General features: G+C 45.2%; 26 non-coding genes across 26 annotated transcripts; 7 read left to right on the top strand and 19 right to left on the bottom strand.

Moving 5' to 3' along the window:
* Positions 1-57: 57 nt before the first annotated feature.
* Positions 58-129, top strand: trnad-guc (transfer RNA aspartic acid (anticodon GUC)). The gene has a single exon. It is a non-coding gene; the product is annotated as a tRNA-Asp (tRNA).
* Positions 130-533: 404 nt separating this feature from the next.
* trnas-uga (transfer RNA serine (anticodon UGA)) lies at positions 534-615 on the bottom strand. The gene has a single exon. It is a non-coding gene; the product is annotated as a tRNA-Ser (tRNA).
* A 583-nt stretch (positions 616-1198) lies between these two features.
* On the bottom strand, positions 1199-1271 carry trnam-cau (transfer RNA methionine (anticodon CAU)). Its single transcript has one exon. It is a non-coding gene; the product is annotated as a tRNA-Met (tRNA).
* Positions 1272-2033: 762 nt separating this feature from the next.
* trnad-guc (transfer RNA aspartic acid (anticodon GUC)) lies at positions 2034-2105 on the top strand. The gene has a single exon. It is a non-coding gene; the product is annotated as a tRNA-Asp (tRNA).
* Positions 2106-2509: 404 nt separating this feature from the next.
* Positions 2510-2591, bottom strand: trnas-uga (transfer RNA serine (anticodon UGA)). Its single transcript has one exon. It is a non-coding gene; the product is annotated as a tRNA-Ser (tRNA).
* A 583-nt stretch (positions 2592-3174) lies between these two features.
* On the bottom strand, positions 3175-3247 carry trnam-cau (transfer RNA methionine (anticodon CAU)). The gene has a single exon. It is a non-coding gene; the product is annotated as a tRNA-Met (tRNA).
* A 1237-nt stretch (positions 3248-4484) lies between these two features.
* Positions 4485-4566, bottom strand: trnas-uga (transfer RNA serine (anticodon UGA)). The gene has a single exon. It is a non-coding gene; the product is annotated as a tRNA-Ser (tRNA).
* A 583-nt stretch (positions 4567-5149) lies between these two features.
* Positions 5150-5222, bottom strand: trnam-cau (transfer RNA methionine (anticodon CAU)). Its single transcript has one exon. It is a non-coding gene; the product is annotated as a tRNA-Met (tRNA).
* Positions 5223-6459: 1237 nt separating this feature from the next.
* trnas-uga (transfer RNA serine (anticodon UGA)) lies at positions 6460-6541 on the bottom strand. Its single transcript has one exon. It is a non-coding gene; the product is annotated as a tRNA-Ser (tRNA).
* Positions 6542-7124: 583 nt separating this feature from the next.
* Positions 7125-7197, bottom strand: trnam-cau (transfer RNA methionine (anticodon CAU)). The gene has a single exon. It is a non-coding gene; the product is annotated as a tRNA-Met (tRNA).
* A 761-nt stretch (positions 7198-7958) lies between these two features.
* On the top strand, positions 7959-8030 carry trnad-guc (transfer RNA aspartic acid (anticodon GUC)). Its single transcript has one exon. It is a non-coding gene; the product is annotated as a tRNA-Asp (tRNA).
* A 404-nt stretch (positions 8031-8434) lies between these two features.
* On the bottom strand, positions 8435-8516 carry trnas-uga (transfer RNA serine (anticodon UGA)). Its single transcript has one exon. It is a non-coding gene; the product is annotated as a tRNA-Ser (tRNA).
* Positions 8517-9099: 583 nt separating this feature from the next.
* Positions 9100-9172, bottom strand: trnam-cau (transfer RNA methionine (anticodon CAU)). The gene has a single exon. It is a non-coding gene; the product is annotated as a tRNA-Met (tRNA).
* A 1237-nt stretch (positions 9173-10409) lies between these two features.
* On the bottom strand, positions 10410-10491 carry trnas-uga (transfer RNA serine (anticodon UGA)). The gene has a single exon. It is a non-coding gene; the product is annotated as a tRNA-Ser (tRNA).
* A 583-nt stretch (positions 10492-11074) lies between these two features.
* trnam-cau (transfer RNA methionine (anticodon CAU)) lies at positions 11075-11147 on the bottom strand. Its single transcript has one exon. It is a non-coding gene; the product is annotated as a tRNA-Met (tRNA).
* Positions 11148-11909: 762 nt separating this feature from the next.
* trnad-guc (transfer RNA aspartic acid (anticodon GUC)) lies at positions 11910-11981 on the top strand. Its single transcript has one exon. It is a non-coding gene; the product is annotated as a tRNA-Asp (tRNA).
* A 404-nt stretch (positions 11982-12385) lies between these two features.
* Positions 12386-12467, bottom strand: trnas-uga (transfer RNA serine (anticodon UGA)). Its single transcript has one exon. It is a non-coding gene; the product is annotated as a tRNA-Ser (tRNA).
* A 583-nt stretch (positions 12468-13050) lies between these two features.
* On the bottom strand, positions 13051-13123 carry trnam-cau (transfer RNA methionine (anticodon CAU)). Its single transcript has one exon. It is a non-coding gene; the product is annotated as a tRNA-Met (tRNA).
* Positions 13124-13569: 446 nt separating this feature from the next.
* Positions 13570-13641, top strand: trnad-guc (transfer RNA aspartic acid (anticodon GUC)). The gene has a single exon. It is a non-coding gene; the product is annotated as a tRNA-Asp (tRNA).
* Positions 13642-14045: 404 nt separating this feature from the next.
* trnas-uga (transfer RNA serine (anticodon UGA)) lies at positions 14046-14127 on the bottom strand. The gene has a single exon. It is a non-coding gene; the product is annotated as a tRNA-Ser (tRNA).
* Positions 14128-14710: 583 nt separating this feature from the next.
* trnam-cau (transfer RNA methionine (anticodon CAU)) lies at positions 14711-14783 on the bottom strand. The gene has a single exon. It is a non-coding gene; the product is annotated as a tRNA-Met (tRNA).
* A 446-nt stretch (positions 14784-15229) lies between these two features.
* trnad-guc (transfer RNA aspartic acid (anticodon GUC)) lies at positions 15230-15301 on the top strand. The gene has a single exon. It is a non-coding gene; the product is annotated as a tRNA-Asp (tRNA).
* Positions 15302-15705: 404 nt separating this feature from the next.
* On the bottom strand, positions 15706-15787 carry trnas-uga (transfer RNA serine (anticodon UGA)). The gene has a single exon. It is a non-coding gene; the product is annotated as a tRNA-Ser (tRNA).
* Positions 15788-16370: 583 nt separating this feature from the next.
* Positions 16371-16443, bottom strand: trnam-cau (transfer RNA methionine (anticodon CAU)). The gene has a single exon. It is a non-coding gene; the product is annotated as a tRNA-Met (tRNA).
* Positions 16444-17207: 764 nt separating this feature from the next.
* trnad-guc (transfer RNA aspartic acid (anticodon GUC)) lies at positions 17208-17279 on the top strand. Its single transcript has one exon. It is a non-coding gene; the product is annotated as a tRNA-Asp (tRNA).
* A 404-nt stretch (positions 17280-17683) lies between these two features.
* Positions 17684-17765, bottom strand: trnas-uga (transfer RNA serine (anticodon UGA)). Its single transcript has one exon. It is a non-coding gene; the product is annotated as a tRNA-Ser (tRNA).
* Positions 17766-17805: the final 40 nt, after the last annotated feature.

Genomic DNA, 17805 nt, shown 5'->3' with positions numbered 1-17805 from the left:
ATCAAGGGGACAAGTGCACGTCACCTGACTCAGCATCACTGCGAGACACAGCACGTGTCCTCGTTAGTATAGTGGATAGTATCTCCGCCTGTCACGCGGAAGACCGGGGTTCGATTCCCCGACGGGGAGACCCTCTTTTAGCGCAAGGCGGAGCAACCAGTGACCGGCCATGAAAGAATGTGGCACTTTTTCTTTTACCTGAAACAAGACATCGCTATGTTGCATGAAGATCTTTGGATGAAGCACCTGTGAGTGCAAGCTCTCCCCACTGGTGGCATAAGGTCTCATCACAAATCACATTAGAGAGGCAAGTTAATCCTCTACGCTGCAAGAGACCCCACTGCATTTCCATGCCAACACATTGTAACGACGAAGCAGCCATTTGTAACTCAATTCCTGGGACTATTTCAGGATCAGTTAGGACTGCTAAAGTTTGGCAGCACAAAGTTGCAAATGGCATGAGAAGCATATTTAAAACTGGCTAGCAGGAAGAGAGCACACTCTCTCTTTCCACACGCCCAACAAGACACTCACGCTGCAAGCAGGAGTCGAACCTGCGCGGGGAAACCCCATTGGATTTCAAGTCCAACGCCTTAACCTCTCGGCCATCGCAGCTCGGCGGAGCGAGAGTAACATAGAGATCAATTCCTTGGACTTACTCAAGCTCAATGATGAGTGCACAAGTGTCATTGCTTCTGAGTTGCAAATGGCTTGAGAAGAAAATTCAAATAAATGAATCTCCATAAGTCTACTCACTATTAACTTCAAGCTGGTACCAATTCCAGGTGATCAGGTATTCAAAAGCGTGTCATCAAAAGTGAATCAAAAAGAATCAAAAGTGAAAAGTGTCCGACGTGGTCCATTATTCTGTGTTGGCACCACGACACTGCAGTTTGATCTGGGAGCGAACATGCTCCAAAGAGGCAGCTTGATGTCTCAGTAGAGGTGTCAATACAGACGCCATCAAGGTATTGACTGAACGGTCAGTGGAGAGAATTGAATTGGATGCAACACAACTTGCTGTGTACACGCGAATTTACAAAAGAAAAAGCACAGCTTGAATCAACTAGGGATGACCTGTAAGAGTCATGTGCCAATACTATTTTCAGGTAGGGGGTGTGCTCAGCATGCGAGTGAATAAGGAAAGAGCGTTTGAGCATCTTTTGGGGGCTCGTCAATCTTTTCAAAAAGCTTCTGCTGCCCCGTGTGAGGGTCGAACTCACGACCTTCAGATTATGAGACTGACGCGCTACCTACTGCGCTAACGAGGCTAGGAAAGAAGAAGCGAGGCTGAGGAAGAACTAACAAAGCTGGAGAAAAAATGTATCCGCCCCCAATTCACTCCTTGGAGCATGGCGGCAAGTGCACCTGCAGCAACTAATTACTGCCAACAACAGCTAACAAACAACAAGGTTAGCACAAGAAGCCTGGAATTAACCAGAATCTGAGGCCAACGTAATTAAACTCTAATCCTACCCTAACCAATCACAGGATGTTCCAAGAGTAGACAAACAACGCACACAAACAAAAAAAAAACAAAAATACCACCAAAATACAAGTACAAACGACAGCTACCTCATGAAGGTATGAAGTGAAGCTTTCTCTGGAGTGCTTTTAGTAGATGCAAAGCAGTAATGTGTGCCAAGAAATTCAGAACTTGCATGTGGGAAAGAGAGAAATGCAAAATCTCAGTTGATCTAAGATGGATATTGCAGTTCGGTACAATGCACTGGAATACGAAGACAAAATGAATTGCCAATGTAGCTAAAGCCAATTTTGCAGCAAATGGTTCGCATGACTTAACTAGGAAGGCAGATGAATCAAACCTGTAGGTCACCAAGATTCTTTGAGTTTTTCCTATCATAAGTCCACAAACTGACGATGGTAAAAGAGGAGTGGCAACAGTGAGTCAATATCACCACAATGTGTTCTTTTTACCACCTCCTTGCAGGCACAATGATTCAGAGTACTTTAAAATCAAGGGGACAAGTGCACGTCACCTGACTCAGCATCACTGCGAGACACAGCACGTGTCCTCGTTAGTATAGTGGATAGTATCTCCGCCTGTCACGCGGAAGACCGGGGTTCGATTCCCCGACGGGGAGACCCTCTTTTAGCGCAAGGCGGAGCAACCAGTGACCGGCCATGAAAGAATGTGGCACTTTTTCTTTTACCTGAAACAAGACATCGCTATGTTGCATGAAGATCTTTGGATGAAGCACCTGTGAGTGCAAGCTCTCCCCACTGGTGGCATAAGGTCTCATCACAAATCACATTAGAGAGGCAAGTTAATCCTCTACGCTGCAAGAGACCCCACTGCATTTCCATGCCAACACATTGTAACGACGAAGCAGCCATTTGTAACTCAATTCCTGGGACTATTTCAGGATCAGTTAGGACTGCTAAAGTTTGGCAGCACAAAGTTGCAAATGGCATGAGAAGCATATTTAAAACTGGCTAGCAGGAAGAGAGCACACTCTCTCTTTCCACACGCCCAACAAGACACTCACGCTGCAAGCAGGAGTCGAACCTGCGCGGGGAAACCCCATTGGATTTCAAGTCCAACGCCTTAACCTCTCAGCCATCGCAGCTCGGCGGAGCGAGAGTAACATAGAGATCAATTCCTTGGACTTACTCAAGCTCAATGATGAGTGCACAAGTGTCATTGCTTCTGAGTTGCAAATGGCTTGAGAAGAAAATTCAAATAAATGAATCTCCATAAGTCTACTCACTATTAACTTCAAGCTGGTACCAATTCCAGGTGATCAGGTATTCAAAAGCGTGTCATCAAAAGTGAATCAAAAAGAATCAAAAGTGAAAAGTGTCCGACGTGGTCCATTATTCTGTGTTGGCACCACGACACTGCAGTTTGATCTGGGAGCGAACATGCTCCAAAGAGGCAGCTTGATGTCTCAGTAGAGGTGTCAATACAGACGCCATCAAGGTATTGACTGAACGGTCAGTGGAGAGAATTGAATTGGATGCAACACAACTTGCTGTGTACACGCGAATTTACAAAAGAAAAAGCACAGCTTGAATCAACTAGGGATGACCTGTAAGAGTCATGTGCCAATACTATTTTCAGGTAGGGGGTGTGCTCAGCATGCGAGTGAATAAGGAAAGAGCGTTTGAGCATCTTTTGGGGGCTCGTCAATCTTTTCAAAAAGCTTCTGCTGCCCCGTGTGAGGGTCGAACTCACGACCTTCAGATTATGAGACTGACGCGCTACCTACTGCGCTAACGAGGCTAGGAAAGAAGAAGCGAGGCTGAGGAAGAACTAACAAAGCTGGAGAAAAAATGTATCCGCCCCCAATTCACTCCTTGGAGCATGGCGGCAAGTGCACCTGCAGCAACTAATTACTGCCAACAACAGCTAACAAACAACAAGGTTAGCACAAGAAGCCTGGAATTAACCAGAATCTGAGGCCAACGTAATTAAACTCTAATCCTACCCTAACCAATCACAGGATGTTCCAAGAGTAGACAAACAACGCACACAAAAAAAAAAAAACAAAAATACCACCAAAATACAAGTACAAACGACACCTACCTCATGAAGGTATGAAGTGAAGCTTTCTCTGGAGTGCTTTTAGTAGATGCAAAGCAGTAATGTGTGCCAAGAAATTCAGAACTTGCATGTGGGAAAGAGAGAAATGCAAAATCTCAGTTGATCTAAGATGGATATTGCAGTTCGGTACAATGCACTGGAATACAAAGACAAAATGAATTGCCAATGTAGCTAAAGCCAATTTTGCAGCAAATGGTTTGCATGACTTAACTAGGAAGGCAGATGAATCAAACCTGTAGGTCACCAAGATTCTTTGAGTTTTTCCTATCATAAGTCCACAAACTGACGATGGTAAAAGAGAAGTGGCAACAGTGAGTCAATATCACCACAATGTGTTCTTTTTACCACCTCCTTGCAGGCACAATGATTCAGAGTACTTTAAAATCAAGGGGACAAGTGCACGTCACCTGACTCAGCATCACTGCGAGACACAGCACGTGTCCTCGTTAGTATAGTGGATAGTATCTCCGCCTGTCACGCGGAAGACCGGGGTTCGATTACCCGACGGGGAGACCCTCTTTTAGCGCAAGGCGGAGCAACCAGTGACCGGCCATGAAAGAATGTGGCACTTTTTCTTTTACCTGAAACAAGACATCGCTATGTTGCATGAAGATCTTTGGATGAAGCACCTGTGAGTGCGAGCTCTCCCCACTGGTGGCATAAGGTCTCATCACAAATCACATTAGAGAGGCAAGTTAATCCTCTACGCTGCAAGAGACCCCACTGCATTTCCATGCCAACACATTGTAACGACGAAGCAGCCATTTGTAACTCAATTCCTGGGACTATTTCAGGATCAGTTAGGACTGCTAAAGTTTGGCAGCACAAAGTTGCAAATGGCATGAGAAGCATATTTAAAACTGGCTAGCAGGAAGAGAGCACACTCTCTCTTTCCACACGCCCAACAAGACACTCACGCTGCAAGCAGGAGTCGAACCTGCGCAGGGAAACCCCATTGGATTTCAAGTCCAACGCCTTAACCTCTCGGCCATCGCAGCTCGGCGGAGCGAGAGTAACATAGAGATCAATTCCTTGGACTTCCTCAAGCTCAATGATGAGTGCACAAGTGTCATTGCTTCTGAGTTGCAAATGGCTTGAGAAGAAAATTCAAATAAATGAATCTCCATAAGTCTACTCACTATTAACTTCAAGCTGGTACCAATTCCAAGTGATCAGGTATTCAAAAGCGTGTCATCAAAAGTGAATCAAAAAGAATCAAAAGTGAAAAGTGTCCGACGTGGTCCATTATTCTGTGTTGGCACCACGACACTGCAGTTTGATCTGGGAGCGAACATGCTCCAAAGAGGCAGCTTGATGTCTCAGTAGAGGTGTCAATACAGACGCCAACAAGGTATTGACTGAACGGTCAGTGGAGAGAATTGAATTGGATGCAACACAACTTGCTGTGTACACGCGAATTTACAAAAGAAAAAGCACAGCTTGAATCAACTAGGGATGACCTGTAAGAGTCATGTGCCAATACTATTTTCAGGTAGGGGGTGTGCTCAGCATGCGAGTGAATAAGGAAAGAGCGTTTGAGCATCTTTTGGGGGCTCGTCAATCTTTTCAAAAAGCTTCTGCTGCCCCGTGTGAGGGTCGAACTCACGACCTTCAGATTATGAGACTGACGCGCTACCTACTGCGCTAACGAGGCTAGGAAAGAAGAAGCGAGGCTGAGGAAGAACTAACAAAGCTGGAGAAAAAATGTATCCGCCCCCAATTCACTCCTTGGAGCATGGCGGCAAGTGCACCTGCAGCAACTAATTACTGCCAACAACAGCTAACAAACAACAAGGTTAGCACAAGAAGCCTGGAATTAACCAGAATCTGAGGCCAACGTAATTAAACTCTAATCCTACCCTAACCAATCACAGGATGTTCCAAGAGTAGACAAACAACGCACACAAAAAAAAAAAAACAAAAATACCACCAAAATACAAGTACAAACGACACCTACCTCATGAAGGTATGAAGTGAAGCTTTCTCTGGAGTGCTTTTAGTAGATGCAAAGCAGTAATGTGTGCCAAGAAATTCAGAACTTGCATGTGGGAAAGAGAGAAATGCAAAATCTCAGTTGATCTAAGATGGATATTGCAGTTCGGTACAATGCACTGGAATACAAAGACAAAATGAATTGCCAATGTAGCTAAAGCCAATTTTGCAGCAAATGGTTTGCATGACTTAACTAGGAAGGCAGATGAATCAAACCTGTAGGTCACCAAGATTCTTTGAGTTTTTCCTATCATAAGTCCACAAACTGACGATGGTAAAAGAGAAGTGGCAACAGTGAGTCAATATCACCACAATGTGTTCTTTTTACCACCTCCTTGCAGGCACAATGATTCAGAGTACTTTAAAATCAAGGGGACAAGTGCACGTCACCTGACTCAGCATCACTGCGAGACACAGCACGTGTCCTCGTTAGTATAGTGGATAGTATCTCCGCCTGTCACGCGGAAGACCGGGGTTCGATTACCCGACGGGGAGACCCTCTTTTAGCGCAAGGCGGAGCAACCAGTGACCGGCCATGAAAGAATGTGGCACTTTTTCTTTTACCTGAAACAAGACATCGCTATGTTGCATGAAGATCTTTGGATGAAGCACCTGTGAGTGCGAGCTCTCCCCACTGGTGGCATAAGGTCTCATCACAAATCACATTAGAGAGGCAAGTTAATCCTCTACGCTGCAAGAGACCCCACTGCATTTCCATGCCAACACATTGTAACGACGAAGCAGCCATTTGTAACTCAATTCCTGGGACTATTTCAGGATCAGTTAGGACTGCTAAAGTTTGGCAGCACAAAGTTGCAAATGGCATGAGAAGCATATTTAAAACTGGCTAGCAGGAAGAGAGCACACTCTCTCTTTCCACACGCCCAACAAGACACTCACGCTGCAAGCAGGAGTCGAACCTGCGCAGGGAAACCCCATTGGATTTCAAGTCCAACGCCTTAACCTCTCGGCCATCGCAGCTCGGCGGAGCGAGAGTAACATAGAGATCAATTCCTTGGACTTCCTCAAGCTCAATGATGAGTGCACAAGTGTCATTGCTTCTGAGTTGCAAATGGCTTGAGAAGAAAATTCAAATAAATGAATCTCCATAAGTCTACTCACTATTAACTTCAAGCTGGTACCAATTCCAAGTGATCAGGTATTCAAAAGCGTGTCATCAAAAGTGAATCAAAAAGAATCAAAAGTGAAAAGTGTCCGACGTGGTCCATTATTCTGTGTTGGCACCACGACACTGCAGTTTGATCTGGGAGCGAACATGCTCCAAAGAGGCAGCTTGATGTCTCAGTAGAGGTGTCAATACAGACGCCAACAAGGTATTGACTGAACGGTCAGTGGAGAGAATTGAATTGGATGCAACACAACTTGCTGTGTACACGCGAATTTACAAAAGAAAAAGCACAGCTTGAATCAACTAGGGATGACCTGTAAGAGTCATGTGCCAATACTATTTTCAGGTAGGGGGTGTGCTCAGCATGCGAGTGAATAAGGAAAGAGCGTTTGAGCATCTTTTGGGGGCTCGTCAATCTTTTCAAAAAGCTTCTGCTGCCCCGTGTGAGGGTCGAACTCACGACCTTCAGATTATGAGACTGACGCGCTACCTACTGCGCTAACGAGGCTAGGAAAGAAGAAGCGAGGCTGAGGAAGAACTAACAAAGCTGGAGAAAAAATGTATCCGCCCCCAATTCACTCCTTGGAGCATGGCGGCAAGTGCACCTGCAGCAACTAATTACTGCCAACAACAGCTAACAAACAACAAGGTTAGCACAAGAAGCCTGGAATTAACCAGAATCTGAGGCCAACGTAATTAAACTCTAATCCTACCCTAACCAATCACAGGATGTTCCAAGAGTAGACAAACAACGCACACAAACAAAAAAAAACAAAAATACCACCAAAATACAAGTACAAACGACAGCTACCTCATGAAGGTATGAAGTGAAGCTTTCTCTGGAGTGCTTTTAGTAGATGCAAAGCAGTAATGTGTGCCAAGAAATTCAGAACTTGCATGTGGGAAAGAGAGAAATGCAAAATCTCAGTTGATCTAAGATGGATATTGCAGTTCGGTACAATGCACTGGAATACGAAGACAAAATGAATTGCCAATGTAGCTAAAGCCAATTTTGCAGCAAATGGTTCGCATGACTTAACTAGGAAGGCAGATGAATCAAACCTGTAGGTCACCAAGATTCTTTGAGTTTTTCCTATCATAAGTCCACAAACTGACGATGGTAAAAGAGGAGTGGCAACAGTGAGTCAATATCACCACAATGTGTTCTTTTTACCACCTCCTTGCAGGCACAATGATTCAGAGTACTTTAAAATCAAGGGGACAAGTGCACGTCACCTGACTCAGCATCACTGCGAGACACAGCACGTGTCCTCGTTAGTATAGTGGATAGTATCTCCGCCTGTCACGCGGAAGACCGGGGTTCGATTCCCCGACGGGGAGACCCTCTTTTAGCGCAAGGCGGAGCAACCAGTGACCGGCCATGAAAGAATGTGGCACTTTTTCTTTTACCTGAAACAAGACATCACTATGTTGCATGAAGATCTTTGGATGAAGCACCTGTGAGTGCAAGCTCTCCCCACTGGTGGCATAAGGTCTCATCACAAATCACATTAGAGAGGCAAGTTAATCCTCTAAGCTGCAAGAGACCCCACTGCATTTCCATGCCAACACATTGTAACGACGAAGCAGCCATTTGTAACTCAATTCCTGGGACTATTTCAGGATCAGTTAGGACTGCTAAAGTTTGGCAGCACAAAGTTGCAAATGGCATGAGAAGCATATTTAAAACTGGCTAGCAGGAAGAGAGCACACTCTCTCTTTCCACACGCCCAACAAGACACTCACGCTGCAAGCAGGAGTCGAACCTGCGCGGGGAAACCCCATTGGATTTCAAGTCCAACGCCTTAACCTCTCGGCCATCGCAGCTCGGCGGAGCGAGAGTAACATAGAGATCAATTCCTTGGACTTCCTCAAGCTCAATGATGAGTGCACAAGTGTCATTGCTTCTGAGTTGCAAATGGCTTGAGAAGAAAATTCAAATAAATGAATCTCCATAAGTCTACTCACTATTAACTTCAAGCTGGTACCAATTCCAGGTGATCAGGTATTCAAAAGCGTGTCATCAAAAGTGAATCAAAAAGAATCAAAAGTGAAAAGTGTCCGACGTGGTCCATTATTCTGTGTTGGCACCACGACACTGCAGTCTGATCTGGGAGCGAACATGCTCCAAAGAGGCAGCTTGATGTCTCAGTAGAGGTGTCAATACAGACGCCATCAAGGTATTGACTGAACGGTCAGTGGAGAGAATTGAATTGGATGCAACACAACTTGCTGTGTACACGCGAATTTACAAAAGAAAAAGCACAGCTTGAATCAACTAGGGATGACCTGTAAGAGTCATGTGCCAATACTATTTTCAGGTAGGGGGTGTGCTCAGCATGCGAGTGAATAAGGAAAGAGCGTTTGAGCATCTTTTGGGGGCTCGTCAATCTTTTCAAAAAGCTTCTGCTGCCCCGTGTGAGGGTCGAACTCACGACCTTCAGATTATGAGACTGACGCGCTACCTACTGCGCTAACGAGGCTAGGAAAGAAGAAGCGAGGCTGAGGAAGAACTAACAAAGCTGGAGAAAAAATGTATCCGCCCCCAATTCACTCCTTGGAGCATGGCGGCAAGTGCACCTGCAGCAACTAATTACTGCCAACAACAGCTAACAAACAACAAGGTTAGCACAAGAAGCCTGGAATTAACCAGAATCTGAGGCCAACGTAATTAAACTCTAATCCTACCCTAACCAATCACAGGATGTTCCAAGAGTAGACAAACAACGCACACAAAAAAAAAAAAACAAAAATACCACCAAAATACAAGTACAAACGACACCTACCTCATGAAGGTATGAAGTGAAGCTTTCTCTGGAGTGCTTTTAGTAGATGCAAAGCAGTAATGTGTGCCAAGAAATTCAGAACTTGCATGTGGGAAAGAGAGAAATGCAAAATCTCAGTTGATCTAAGATGGATATTGCAGTTCGGTACAATGCACTGGAATACAAAGACAAAATGAATTGCCAATGTAGCTAAAGCCAATTTTGCAGCAAATGGTTTGCATGACTTAACTAGGAAGGCAGATGAATCAAACCTGTAGGTCACCAAGATTCTTTGAGTTTTTCCTATCATAAGTCCACAAACTGACGATGGTAAAAGAGAAGTGGCAACAGTGAGTCAATATCACCACAATGTGTTCTTTTTACCACCTCCTTGCAGGCACAATGATTCAGAGTACTTTAAAATCAAGGGGACAAGTGCACGTCACCTGACTCAGCATCACTGCGAGACACAGCACGTGTCCTCGTTAGTATAGTGGATAGTATCTCCGCCTGTCACGCGGAAGACCGGGGTTCGATTACCCGACGGGGAGACCCTCTTTTAGCGCAAGGCGGAGCAACCAGTGACCGGCCATGAAAGAATGTGGCACTTTTTCTTTTACCTGAAACAAGACATCGCTATGTTGCATGAAGATCTTTGGATGAAGCACCTGTGAGTGCGAGCTCTCCCCACTGGTGGCATAAGGTCTCATCACAAATCACATTAGAGAGGCAAGTTAATCCTCTACGCTGCAAGAGACCCCACTGCATTTCCATGCCAACACATTGTAACGACGAAGCAGCCATTTGTAACTCAATTCCTGGGACTATTTCAGGATCAGTTAGGACTGCTAAAGTTTGGCAGCACAAAGTTGCAAATGGCATGAGAAGCATATTTAAAACTGGCTAGCAGGAAGAGAGCACACTCTCTCTTTCCACACGCCCAACAAGACACTCACGCTGCAAGCAGGAGTCGAACCTGCGCAGGGAAACCCCATTGGATTTCAAGTCCAACGCCTTAACCTCTCGGCCATCGCAGCTCGGCGGAGCGAGAGTAACATAGAGATCAATTCCTTGGACTTCCTCAAGCTCAATGATGAGTGCACAAGTGTCATTGCTTCTGAGTTGCAAATGGCTTGAGAAGAAAATTCAAATAAATGAATCTCCATAAGTCTACTCACTATTAACTTCAAGCTGGTACCAATTCCAAGTGATCAGGTATTCAAAAGCGTGTCATCAAAAGTGAATCAAAAAGAATCAAAAGTGAAAAGTGTCCGACGTGGTCCATTATTCTGTGTTGGCACCACGACACTGCAGTTTGATCTGGGAGCGAACATGCTCCAAAGAGGCAGCTTGATGTCTCAGTAGAGGTGTCAATACAGACGCCAACAAGGTATTGACTGAACGGTCAGTGGAGAGAATTGAATTGGATGCAACACAACTTGCTGTGTACACGCGAATTTACAAAAGAAAAAGCACAGCTTGAATCAACTAGGGATGACCTGTAAGAGTCATGTGCCAATACTATTTTCAGGTAGGGGGTGTGCTCAGCATGCGAGTGAATAAGGAAAGAGCGTTTGAGCATCTTTTGGGGGCTCGTCAATCTTTTCAAAAAGCTTCTGCTGCCCCGTGTGAGGGTCGAACTCACGACCTTCAGATTATGAGACTGACGCGCTACCTACTGCGCTAACGAGGCTAGGAAAGAAGAAGCGAGGCTGAGGAAGAACTAACAAAGCTGGAGAAAAAATGTATCCGCCCCCAATTCACTCCTTGGAGCATGGCGGCAAGTGCACCTGCAGCAACTAATTACTGCCAACAACAGCTAACAAACAACAAGGTTAGCACAAGAAGCCTGGAATTAACCAGAATCTGAGGCCAACGTAATTAAACTCTAATCCTACCCTAACCAATCACAGGATGTTCCAAGAGTAGACAAACAACGCACACAAACAAAAAAAAAACAAAAATACCACCAAAATACAAGTACAAACGACACCTACCTCATGAAGGTATGAAGTGAAGCTTTCTCTGGAGTGCTTTTAGTAGATGCAAAGCAGTAATGTGTGCCAAGAAATTCAGAACTTGCATGTGGGAAAGAGAGAAATGCAAAATCTCAGTTGATCTAAGATGGATATTGCAGTTCGGTACAATGCACTGGAATACGAAGACAAAATGAATTGCCAATGTAGCTAAAGCCAATTTTGGAGCAAGTGGTTTGCATGACTTAACTAGGAAGGCAGATGAATCAAACCTGTAGGTCACCAAGATTCTTTGAGTTTTTCCTATCATAAGTCCACAAACTGACGATGGTAAAAGAGGAGTGGCAACAGTGAGTCAATATCACCACAATGTGTTCTTTTTACCATCTCCTTGCAGGCACAATGATTCAGAGTACTTTAAAATCAAGGGGACAAGTGCACGTCACCTGACTCAGCATCACTGCGAGACACAGTACGTGTCCTCGTTAGTATAGTGGATAGTATCTCCGCCTGTCACGCGGAAGACCGGGGTTCGATTCCCCGACGGGGAGACCCTCTTTTAGCGCAAGGCGGAGCAACCAGTGACCGGCCATGAAAGAATGTGGCACTTTTTCTTTTACCTGAAACAAGACATCGCTATGTTGCATGAAGATCTTTGGATGAAGGACCTGTGAGTGCAAGCTCTCCCCACTGGTGGCATAAGGTCTCATCACAAATCACATTAGAGAGGCAAGTTAATCCTCTACGCTGCAAGAGACCCCACTGCATTTCCATGCCAACACATTGTAACGACGAAGCAGCCATTTGTAACTCAATTCCTGGGACTATTTCAGGATCAGTTAGGACTGCTAAAGTTTGGCAGCACAAAGTTGCAAATGGCATGAGAAGCATATTTAAAACTGGCTAGCAGGAAGAGAGCACACTCTCTCTTTCCACACGCCCAACAAGACACTCACGCTGCAAGCAGGAGTCGAACCTGCGCGGGGAAACCCCATTGGATTTCAAGTCCAACGCCTTAACCTCTCGGCCATCGCAGCTCGGCGGAGCGAGAGTAACATAGAGATCAATTCCTTGGACTTACTCAAGCTCAATGATGAGTGCACAAGTGTCATTGCTTCTGAGTTGCAAATGGCTTGAGAAGAAAATTCAAATAAATGAATCTCCATAAGTCTACTCACTATTAACTTCAAGCTGGTACCAATTCCAGGTGATCAGGTATTCAAAAGCGTGTCATCAAAAGTGAATCAAAAAGAATCAAAAGTGAAAAGTGTCCGACGTGGTCCATTATTCTGTGTTGGCACCACGACACTGCAGTTTGATCTGGGAGCGAACATGCTCCAAAGAGGCAGCTTGATGTCTCAGTAGAGGTGTCAATACAGACGCCATCAAGGTATTGACTGAACGGTCAGTGGAGAGAATTGAATTGGATGCAACACAACTTGCTGTGTACACGCGAATTTACAAAAGAAAAAGCACAGCTTGAATCAACTAGGGATGACCTGTAAGAGTCATGTGCCAATACTATTTTCAGGTAGGGGGTGTGCTCAGCATGCGAGTGAATAAGGAAAGAGCGTTTGAGCATCTTTTGGGGGCTCGTCAATCTTTTCAAAAAGCTTCTGCTGCCCCGTGTGAGGGTCGAACTAACGACCTTCAGATTATGAGACTGACGCGCTACCTACTGCGCTAACGAGGCTAGGAAAGAAGAAGCGAGGCTGAGGAAGAACTAGATGCAAAGCAGTAATGTGTGCCAAGAAATTCAGAACTTGCATGTGGGAAAGAGAGAAATGCAAAATCTCAGTTGATCTAAGATGGATATTGCAGTTCGGTACAATGCACTGGAATACAAAGACAAAATGAATTGCCAATGTAGCTAAAGCCAATTTTGCAGCAAATGGTTCGCATGACTTAACTAGGAAGGCAGATGAATCAAACCTGTAGGTCACCAAGATTCTTTGAGTTTTTCCTATCATAAGTCCACAAACTGACGATGGTAAAAGAGGAGTGGCAACAGTGAGTCAATATCACCACAATGTGTTCTTTTTACCACCTCCTTGCAGGCACAATGATTCAGAGTACTTTAAAATCAAGGGGACAAGTGCACGTCACCTGACTCAGCATCACTGCGAGACACAGCACGTGTCCTCGTTAGTATAGTGGATAGTATCTCCGCCTGTCACGCGGAAGACCGGGGTTCGATTCCCCGACGGGGAGACCCTCTTTTAGCGCAAGGCGGAGCAACCAGTGACCGGCCATGAAAGAATGTGGCACTTTTTCTTTTACCTGAAACAAGACATCGCTATGTTGCATGAAGATCTTTGGATGAAGCACCTGTGAGTGCGAGCTCTCCCCACTGGTGGCATAAGGTCTCATCACAAATCACATTAGAGAGGCAAGTTAATCCTCTACGCTGCAAGAGACCCCACTGCATTTCCATGCCAACACATTGTAACGACGAAGCAGCCATTTGTAACTCAATTCCTGGGACTATTTCAGGATCAGTTAGGACTGCTAAAGTTTGGCAGCACAAAGTTGCAAATGGCATGAGAAGCATATTTAAAACTGGCTAGCAGGAAGAGAGCACACTCTCTCTTTCCACACGCCCAACAAGACACTCACGCTGCAAGCAGGAGTCGAACCTGCGCGGGGAAACCCCATTGGATTTCAAGTCCAACGCCTTAACCTCTCGGCCATCGCAGCTCGGCGGAGCGAGAGTAACATAGAGATCAATTCCTTGGACTTCCTCAAGCTCAATGATGAGTGCACAAGTGTCATTGCTTCTGAGTTGCAAATGGCTTGAGAAGAAAATTCAAATAAATGAATCTCCTTAAGTCTACTCACTATTAACTTCAAGCTGGTACCAATTCCAGGTGATCAGGTATTCAAAAGCGTGTCATCAAAAGTGAATCAAAAAGAATCAAAAGTGAAAAGTGTCCGACGTGGTCCATTATTCTGTGTTGGCACCACGACACTGCAGTTTGATCTGGGAGCGAACATGCTCCAAAGAGGCAGCTTGATGTCTCAGTAGAGGTGTCAATACAGACGCCATCAAGGTATTGACTGAACGGTCAGTGGAGAGAATTGAATTGGATGCAACACAACTTGCTGTGTACACGCGAATTTACAAAAGAAAAAGCACAGCTTGAATCAACTAGGGATGACCTGTAAGAGTCATGTGCCAATACTATTTTCAGGTAGGGGGTGTGCTCAGCATGCGAGTGAATAAGGAAAGAGCGTTTGAGCATCTTTTGGGGGCTCGTCAATCTTTTCAAAAAGCTTCTGCTACCCCGTGTGAGGGTCGAACTCACGACCTTCAGATTATGAGACTGACGCGCTACCTACTGCGCTAACGAGGCTAGGAAAGAAGAAGCGAGGCTGAGGAAGAACTAGATGCAAAGCAGTAATGTGTGCCAAGAAATTCAGAACTTGCATGTGGGAAAGAGAGAAATGCAAAATCTCAGTTGATCTAAGATGGATATTGCAGTTCGGTACAATGCACTGGAATACAAAGACAAAATGAATTGCCAATGTAGCTAAAGCCAATTTTGCAGCAAATGGTTTGCATAACTTAACTAGGAAGGCAGATGAATCAAACTTGTAGGTCACCAAGATTCTTTGAGTTTTTCCTATCATAAGTCCACAAACTGACGATGGTAAAAGAGGAGTGGCAACAGTGAGTCAATATCACCACAATGTGTTCTTTTTACCACCTCCTTGCAGGCACAATGATTCAGAGTACTTTAAAATCAAGGGGACAAGTGCACGTCACCTGACTCAGCATCACTGCGAGACACAGCACGTGTCCTCGTTAGTATAGTGGATAGTATCTCCGCCTGTCACGCGGAAGACCGGGGTTCGATTCCCCGACGGGGAGACCCTCTTTTAGCGCAAGGCGGAGCAACCAGTGACCGGCCATGAAAGAATGTGGCACTTTTTCTTTTACCTGAAACAAGACATCACTATGTTGCATGAAGATCTTTGGATGAAGCACCTGTGAGTGCAAGCTCTCCCCACTGGTGGCATAAGGTCTCATCACAAATCACATTAGAGAGGCAAGTTAATCCTCTAAGCTGCAAGAGACCCCACTGCATTTCCATGCCAACACATTGTAACGACGAAGCAGCCATTTGTAACTCAATTCCTGGGACTATTTCAGGATCAGTTAGGACTGTTAAAGTTTGGCAGCACAAAGTTGCAAATGGCATGAGAAGCATATTTAAAACTGGCTAGCAGGAAGAGAGCACACTCTTTCTTTCCACACGCCCAACAAGACACTCACGCTGCAAGCAGGAGTCGAACCTGCACGGGGAAACCCCATTGGATTTCAAGTCCAACGCCTTAACCTCTCGGCCATCGCAGCTCGGCGGAGCGAGAGTAACATAGAGATCAATTCCTTGGACTTCCTCAAGCTCAATGATGAGTGCACAAGTGTCATTGCTTCTGAGTTGCAAATGGCTTGAGAAGAAAATTCAAATAAATGAATCTCCATAAGTCTACTCACTATTAACTTCAAGCTGGTACCAATTCCAGGTGATCAGGTATTCAAAAGCGTGTCATCAAAAGTGAATCAAAAAGAATCAAAAGTGAAAAGTGTCCGACGTGGTCCATTATTCTGTGTTGGCACCACGACACTGCAGTTTGATCTGGGAGCGAACATGCTCCAAAGAGGCAGCTTGATGTCTCAGTAGAGGTGTCAATACAGACGCCATCAAGGTATTGACTGAACGGTCAGTGGAGAGAATTGAATTGGATGCAACACAACTTGCTGTGTACACGCGAATTTACAAAAGAAAAAGCACAGCTTGAATCAACTAGGGATGACCTGTAAGAGTCATGTGCCAATACTATTTTCAGGTAGGGGGTGTGCTCAGCATGCGAGTGAATAAGGAAAGAGCGTTTGAGCATCTTTTGGGGGCTCGTCAATCTTTTCAAAAAGCTTCTGCTGCCCCGTGTGAGGGTCGAACTCACGACCTTCAGATTATGAGACTGACGCGCTACCTACTGTGCTAACGAGGCTAGGAAAGAAGAAGCGAGGCTGAGGAAGAACTAACAAAGCTGGAGAAAAAATGTATCCGCCCCCAATTCACTCCTTGGAGCATGGCGGCAAGTGCACCTGCAGCAACTAATTACTGCCAACAACAGCTAACAAACAACAAGGTTAGCACAAGAAGCCTGGAATTAACCAGAATCTGAGGCCAACGTAATTAAACTCTAATCCTACCCTAACCAATCACAGGATGTTCCAAGAGTAGACAAACAACGCACACAAACAAAAAAAAAAAACAAAAATACCACCAAAATACAAGTACAAACGACAGCTACCTCATGAAGGTATGAAGTGAAGCTTTCTCTGGAGTGCTTTTAGTAGATGCAAAGCAGTAATGTGTGCCAAGAAATTCAGAACTTGCATGTGGGAAAGAGAGAAATGCAAAATCTCAGTTGATCTAAGATGGATATTGCAGTTCGGTACAATGCACTGGAATACAAAGACAAAATGAATTGCCAATGTAGCTAAAGCCAATTTTGCAGCAAATGGTTCGCATGACTTAACTAGGAAGGCAGATGAATCAAACCTGTAGGTCACCAAGATTCTTTGAGTTTTTCCTATCATAAGTCCACAAACTGACGATGGTAAAAGAGGAGTGGCAACAGTGAGTCAATATCACCACAATGTGTTCTTTTTACCACCTCCTTGCAGGCACAATGATTCAGAGTACTTTAAAATCAAGGGGACAAGTGCACGTCACCTGACTCAGCATCACTGCGAGACACAGCACGTGTCCTCGTTAGTATAGTGGATAGTATCTCCGCCTGTCACGCGGAAGACCGGGGTTCGATTCCCCGACGGGGAGACCCTCTTTTAGCGCAAGGCGGAGCAACCAGTGACCGGCCATGAAAGAATGTGGCACTTTTTCTTTTACCTGAAACAAGACATCGCTATGTTGCATGAAGATCTTTGGATGAAGCACCTGTGAGTGCGAGCTCTCCCCACTGGTGGCATAAGGTCTCATCACAAATCACATTAGAGAGGCAAGTTAATCCTCTACGCTGCAAGAGACCCCACTGCATTTCCATGCCAACACATTGTAACGACGAAGCAGCCATTTGTAACTCAATTCCTGGGACTATTTCAGGATCAGTTAGGACTGCTAAAGTTTGGCAGCACAAAGTTGCAAATGGCATGAGAAGCATATTTAAAACTGGCTAGCAGGAAGAGAGCACACTCTCTCTTTCCACACGCCCAACAAGACACTCACGCTGCAAGCAGGAGTCGAACCTGCGCGGGGAAACCCCATTGGATTTCAAGTCCAACGCCTTAACCTCTCGGCCATCGCAGCTCGGCGGAGCGAGAGTAACATAGAGATCAATTCCTTGGAC

This window comes from Brachyhypopomus gauderio, chromosome 3 (genome assembly GCF_052324685.1).
Source record: "Brachyhypopomus gauderio isolate BG-103 chromosome 3, BGAUD_0.2, whole genome shotgun sequence".
Taxonomy (NCBI): Eukaryota; Metazoa; Chordata; class Actinopteri; order Gymnotiformes; family Hypopomidae; genus Brachyhypopomus; species Brachyhypopomus gauderio.
The sequence above is the reverse complement of the archived record's forward strand: the minus strand, read 5'-3'. Positions and strand labels throughout refer to the sequence as shown.